The sequence below is a fragment of the Sinocyclocheilus grahami genome, unplaced genomic scaffold, assembly GCF_001515645.1.
Source record: "Sinocyclocheilus grahami isolate Dianchi unplaced genomic scaffold, SAMN03320097.WGS_v1.1 scaffold692.1, whole genome shotgun sequence".
NCBI lineage: Eukaryota > Metazoa > Chordata > Actinopteri > Cypriniformes > Cyprinidae > Sinocyclocheilus > Sinocyclocheilus grahami.
In genome coordinates, this window is record NW_015505871.1 from 972,122 (window position 1) to 979,621 (window position 7,500).

Below are 7,500 nucleotides of genomic sequence, written 5' to 3' on the forward strand. Positions count from 1 at the left end.
GGGGGGGTTCTATTGTTTTTTTTCTTCAGCAGGCAAGATTATAATGGTATAACTACTTCTACAGAATTAACTTAATTACTGAATTTCACAGAAAATATATATTTATTTTTTATAAATAAAGAACTGCATTTCTTAAGTCATTTATTGAAGTATTACGTATGTTACATAGGCTGATTTATTCGTTTCAAGTATTTGGGATTTTAAGGGCAAGTGGAAAATGTGCTAAATGTTTCATTTCATCCAAGTGAAATTAGCAAGCAGTTAGACTGGATTTACATTTAGTTTTAAACGCGGAGCCAGGCGCGAGTCGACACAGGTTGCGCGCGTGCGTCAAGCCTCATCCATACTGCCAGTGTTCCAATAGGAATTACTGTTGTTCTATTGGTTGCCATCTGCTAGATTACATCCCACCAATACAATCCATCAAATAGACACCATTATAGTTTACATTCAAACCAATACAATTCCCATTATAACCTGAAATCCATTACATTTGTTATTGTGTTTTGGGAGGGTTTCTATTGTTGTTTTCTTCAGCTGGCAAGATTATAACGGTATAACTACTTCTACAGAATTAACTTAATTACTGAATTTCACAGAAAATATTTATTTATTTTTTATAAATGAACTGTATTTCTTAAGTCATTTATTGAAGTATTACATATGTTACATAGGCTGATTTATTCGTTTCAAGTATTTGGGATTTTAAGGGCAAGTGGAAAATGTGCTAAATGTTTCATTTCATCCAAGTGAAATTAGCAAGCAGTTAGACTGGATTTACATTTAGTTTTAAACGCAGAGCCAGGTGCGAGTCGACACAGGTTGCGCGCGTGCGTCAAGCCTCATCCATACTGCCAGTGTGTATATATAATAGCCAACATGCGTTATAAACTTATTTCAGATGAATCAACGGAGGTGCGCTCACTCTTGCCCGGGGCAAGTATTGCAACTCAAGGCTGGCAGTCATGCATATGCTCTGGAACGGATTAGGAAATCGCAACGTCTCAAATCGCGATTTCGATTAATCGCACAGCCCTAGTGATGATCCTAACAATTTCAATAATCTCCGTCCTATCTCCAATTTACCCTTCTTTTCCAAAATCCTCGAAAAAATTGTTGCTACTCAACTTCACTCTCATTTAACTTGTAATAATCTGAATGAACAATTCCGGTCTGGTTTCCGCCCTTTTCATAAAACAGAAACTGCACTTATAAAAGTCACTTATGGCAGCTGATTCTGGTTTAGTCACTATTCTTGTCCTCCTTGATCTAAGTGCGGCTTTTGACACCATTTCTCACACCATCCTTCTCAATAGACTAATCTCTATTGGCATCACTCACACCCCTCTGGATTGGTTTCAATCTTATCTTTCAAGGCGCACTCAGTTCGCCCAGCTACAATCTTTTAGTTCCCAACCTTCTCCTGTTAATACTGGTGTGCCTCAGGGCTCTGTCCTGGGACCCCTTCTTTTCATCATTTATCTTCTTCCTCTCTGCAATATCTTTTGGGAATACAACATCCTATTCCACTGTTACGCGGATGACACCCAACTCTATCTCTCCAGCAAACCTAAATCCACTCTCCCTCCTTCTTCTCTCACTGTCTCAATGAACTTAAATCCTGGTTTTCTTCTAATTTTCTCAAACTAAACAGTGACAAAACGGAATTTCTTTTAATTGTCACTAAATCAACTTTATCCAAAACAAATAGTTTTTCTCTTTCAATAGATAATTCCTCTGTCTTCTCTTCTCCTCAGGTTAAGAGTTTGGGTGTCCTGCTAGACAGTACACTGTCATTTCAATCACATATTATTAAAATCACCCGGTCCGCCTATTGTCAAATACGTAATATTAACCGCCTTCACCTTTCCCTTAGCCCTCATACTACGGCTATTCTTGTTCACAGTCTTGTCATCGCCCGCATCGATTATTGTAATTCTCTTCTCTTTGGTCTTCCTCACAAATCCCTCTATAAGCTTCAATTGCTTCAAAACTCAGCAGCCCGTATTATCGCCAGAATCCCCCCTTTCACCACATCACCCCTGTTTTACAGCAGCTTCACTGGCTTCCGGTTAAGTTTCGCATTGACTTTAAGATTCTCTTGTTCACTTTCAAGGTAATCCATAATCTTGCCCCTTCATATCTGTCCAACCTCCTCCATATCCATACTCCCTCTCGCTCACTTCGATCTGCTTCTTCTCTCACCTGTTTAAGATTGCATATCTCACCTAAGTTCCTACTTTACTCTGTCTTTGAATATGGTATTTCTTGTTTGTTTTCTATGGTCTTGTTTATAAATTTATTGTGTTGAGAAAGGTGCCTATAAATAAAATGTATTATTATAATAACAGATGTGAGTACAGCTGTAATGAGCAGGGTTACCAGGTTTTCACAAGGAATCCCGCCCAAAATGTTACTCAAAACTAGGATGGGGTTCCACCGGTACGGCTACGGGGTTTTCTGGCGGGGTTCCCCTGGTAAAATGAGTGATTAGTGAAAGTACAGCTCATATAGAAGTGATTTTAAGTCTCGTCTGTTGATAATGCGATGTTATTTTATGGCTCTGTATTGATATTTGTGTTTATTTACAGAGATGGGAGACACTCTGGAGTTTAATAACATTCATACGGAGGTGAAGGGATCTTGGGTATGTGATGCTGAACTTTCACTCAAGTGTGGAGGCTTTCTGTCTTCAGTAGGTTTTTGAGGAAAACATTCCTGGATTTTTCTCCATATAATGGACTTCAATGGGCTGAAGGTCCAAATCGCAGCTTCAAAGAGCTCTACAGGATCCCAGCCGAGGAATAAGAGTCTTATCTAGCCAAACCATCGCTCATTTAAAAAAAAATAAAAATTATATACTTTTTATAACCACAAATTCTCATCTTGCACTAGCTGGACTTCACGCATTACGTAGTCGCATTGGAAGGATTTTTGTTAATACCTACTATATGTGACCCTGGACCACAAAACCAGTCATAAGGGTCAATTTTTAGAAATTGAGATTTATACATCATCTGAATAAATAAGCTTTCCATTGATGTATGGTGTGTTAGGATTGGACAATATTTGGCCGAGATACAACTATTTGAAAATCTGGAATCTGAGGGTGCAAAAAAATCTAAAAATTTAGAAAATCATCTTTAAAGTTGTCCAAATGAAGTTCTTAGCAATGCATATTACTAATCAATAATTAAGTTTTGAGATATTTACGGTAGGAAATTTACAAAATATCTTCATGGAACATGATCTTTACTTAATATCCTAATGATTTTTGGCATAAAGGAAAAATCTATAATTTTGACCCATACAGTGTATTGTTGGCTATTGCTACAAATATCCCCCAGCGACTTAACACTGCTTTTGTGCTGCAGGGACACATATGTTTTGCTCTTACTCATAAACTTGCTGGGATTGTTGTGTTTAGGTACATACCTTAAAGAACCTACAGAGAGTGATTAATATACTGTACATGAGGATAGCTTTACAGAAGAATAAAACGCTGTAGAGTCGTAAGTGATCTCTGTTCATTGCTGTTTGTGTTTGTTGTCAGAATGATGGCCGTCTGAGGTTCGGCAAGCAGTCGGTGGTCTATAAAAGCCACAAAACAGGGAAGGTGGACAGTATCCCGGCTCCTGAGCTCTCTGCGGCCCAGTGGCGTCGCGTCTGTCTGGGTCACGGGATCAAGCTGGCCACCGGCTCCGGAGACGTCTACAGATACGACGGCTTCAGAGACACAGTGAGAGAACCCACCGATCAGGGCTGCGTATCCATAAATGTAATTAGGGCTGGGCGATACGGCCAAAATATGACCACTGTAGTAATAACTGTAACTGAGGTTGATATTTATCGCTTTATTCATGTAGCGTTAATAGGGAAGGAAATACTTTCCACATGTTTGTCAGACCTTGAGAATAAATGTAAACATTAGAGGTCGACCGATGGTGGATTTAGAATGAATGATGCATTTATATAGCGCTTTATTGGGTATTGTTGTACACCCAAAGCGCTTTACAATCATTTTAAAGATTTTACAGATGCCGATAGCTAGGTTGGACCACGCTGGCTGATAACAGATTAATACAACGATAGTTTTGTAAAATGCATACTGAACAAAAACTAAAACGGTGCTTTACTATAAAATTTATTTTTTTTTTATTGTCCTTTTTCTCTATTAAATATTTTAGTAATCATCATAAATTGTATATCGTTTGAAAGCTTAGAAGCCTAAGATTCATCCTGTGAAAACCATTTAGAAATCGGACATTGCGTTACCATTGAAATGGTACTTTAAAATCTTTTGGCGGTCTCCTCCCCCTTAGCGGGTGGTGTCAAGTGTCATATTACAAAATGCATTACGGTCTTTTAGAGTCAAAACTTTTTATAATCCTGACATAAAACATATGATTGGAAAGGTTTGAGTCTCAGGATTCCATATTAATAAAGTAAAGTAATATTGACAGAGAAATCTAGACATTTGTGACAGAAAAATGCATTAAAAAAATTCAGTGGAGTTTGGATGGCACCCGGTGGCTGTTTGTGGTATAACGCCCTAAATAAAATCTCACAGAAACCTCAATTTTTTTCATATCAACTTCAAATTTGGAACATAACTTATTTAGACATAAGGCTTTACTTTTTTATTTTTACTTTTTTACAAATTTTATAGTAAAACCGGTTATGTAAAATATTATAAAAATTGAACAGTGCGTTTTCTTTACAGTAAATTTAAACTTCAATAACTTTTTGATATTTTAATTTCCACTTCTGCAATAATCTGCTGACTGTCTTCTTTAAAAAGAAACCAACCCTTCCTCTGTATTCCAAAGTGTTCATGAATTATAACAATTTAAGTTTGGATAGTGCACTTTAATGCCTATTTTAAAAATGGGGGGTGACAGTTAAGGGGTTAAAGATGATTATCTAATCAAAATTGTCACAGATAGCGCGCAGGTATCAGGGATCACACACACCGGACGTGTCGCGTTCAGTTCAAGCGGTGGTCTAAAATGGTTTATTTAATCACCAAATGGGCAAAAGTTCAGTTCAAGAATGAAAAAAGCAGCGTAGATGAGTTTGAAGTTCGGCGTTTAAAAAAACAGCAAACAGAAAGAGAAAGTGCAGTATGTAATGAAGCATACAGACTTTATTAGAGCTACAGAAACACAAATGTTACGCTGAAAAATAATACACAATTCTACATCCTAGGGTGAAGCCTTTATGTACATTAACAACGATTTGGGACAAATATAATGTAATTTGCTGCAGGATTTCTTTCGGCTGAATGAGCATATCAGTTTGCTTTCTCACGTCACAGCTTTAAATCTGCACCTTTGCTGCTAACAAATACATTAAAGTGACGAGCTGGATATAAACTAATGCCAATAGATGGTAGCAATCGTGACATTAAGCATTTGCATCAGACTTGCGTGTGTTTTGGTCACATTGCTTTAACTGCTTGAAGACAAACTAATGTTCATGTCCTCTCAGCCTTGAAAGCAAACTGCTGTTCTTTCTCCACTAATGCAGCATCTAGTCAACAAATTAATCACGTAGTATTGATATGAAAACATGCACTATAGTGTACTGTATACACACCGTTCCGTTGTCGGTTTTAAATGTGCATCTGAAGTGTCCCACTCTGTTCAGCGCAGTGTCACGTATCAAAACAAACAGCACGTGCTGTCAGTGATTCGCCTCTAGAGGTCGCTCTCGCTCTCGTACTGTATAATGACAGCAGAGCTTCTCAGCCGCTCCAACGATGGACACAACTCTGAAAAAATATCGGCATGGATTTTTGCCGATAGTTCCAGCATTCAACTATCGGTGCCGATTAATCGGCAAAACTGAGCCACCGGGCGACCTCTAGTAAACATAAATTGTTTGCTAACATTAAACCCAACAGAGCTACGTTTTTATTTAGGCAGGGCTCCAGACTGCGACCATTTTTTCTGCCGGTGCGTCTAATTTTTGTGAGCGGTCCACCACGTTCTCCAACTCATTAGCGACATCAACCAAAAGTTGATTTCGCGACACTGTTACTGCACAGATGCAACAGTGCTGCGAGATCCAGTGAGAAGCGTTTGAATTCGCCGCACAATGATAAGGTTGCTGCGAGGTCTAGTGAGAATCATTTAAATTCTGCACAGAATTCTCTGTCATAAACGGCGCTGACACACGTCAGGAAACCAGAAGCCGTAATGCTAACTGTAACCATTAGTGCTGTGTTCAAAATATCGATACGACGATGTATCGTCACAGAGATTTGACAGGTGGCCCTGTATCGATATTGTGGCACGTGTGCAGCAGTGGACCGCATTTAATTTGTTTCAAATTTTACAACGTTTAAAATTGAAAAGTCTCACCTCACTCTTCTTGTCTGTCTCACCTCACTCTTCTTGTCTGTCTCGCCCCACTCTTCTCGTCTGTCTCGCCCCACTCTTCTTGTCTGTCTCGCCCCACTCTTCTCGTCTGTCTCGCCCCACTCTTCTTGTCTGTCTCGCCCCACTCTTCTCGTCTGTCTCGCCCCACTCTTCTTGTCTGTCTCGCCCCACTCTTCTCGTCTGTCTCGCCCCACTCTTCTTGTCTGTCTCGCCCCACTCTTCTCGTCTGTCTCGCCCCACTCTTCTTGTCTGTCTCGCCCCACTCTTCTCGTCTGTCTCGCCCCACTCTTCTTGTCTGTCTCGCCCCACTCTTCTCGTCTGTCTCGCCCCACTCTTCTTGTCTGTCTCGCCCCACTCTTCTCGTCTGTCTCGCCCCACTCTTCTTGTCTGTCTCGCCCCACTCTTCTCGTCTGTCTCGCCCCACTCTTCTTGTCTGTCTCGCCCCACTCTTCTCGTCTGTCTCGCCCCACTCTTCTTGTCTGTCTCGCCCCACTCTTCTCGTCTGTCTCGCCCCACTCTTCTTGTCTGTCTCGCCCCACTCTTCTCGTCTGTCTCGCCCCACTCTTCTTGTCTGTCTCGCCCCACTCTTCTCGTCTGTCTCGCCCCACTCTTCTTGTCTGTCTCGCCCCACTCTTCTCGTCTGTCTCGCCCCACTCTTCTTGTCTGTCTCGCCCCACTCTTCTCGTCTGTCTCGCCCCACTCTTCTTGTCTGTCTCGCCCCACTCTTCTCGTCTGTCTCGCCCCACTCTTCTTGTCTGTCTCGCCCCACTCTTCTCGTCTGTCTCGCCCCACTCTTCTTGTCTGTCTCGCCCCACTCTTCTCGTCTGTCTCGCCCCACTCTTCTTGTCTGTCTCGCCCCACTCTTCTCGTCTGTCTCGCCCCACTCTTCTTGTCTGTCTCGCCCCACTCTTCTCGTCTGTCTCGCCCCACTCTTCTTGTCTGTCTCGCCCCACTCTTCTCGTCTGTCTCGCCCCACTCTTCTTGTCTGTCTCGCCCCACTCTTCTCGTCTGTCTCGCCCCACTCTTCTTGTCTGTCTCGCCCCACTCTTCTCGTCTGTCTCGCCCCACTCTTCTTGTCTGTCTCGCCCCACTCTTCTCGTCTGTCTCGCCCCACTCT

At 41.4% G+C, this 7,500-nt stretch overlaps 1 pseudogene; it reads left to right on the top strand.

The window, feature by feature from the left end:
• LOC107559614 (FACT complex subunit SSRP1-like) overlaps window positions 1–7,500 on the top strand; it is a 28,723-nt pseudogene that overhangs the window by 1,811 nt on the left and 19,412 nt on the right.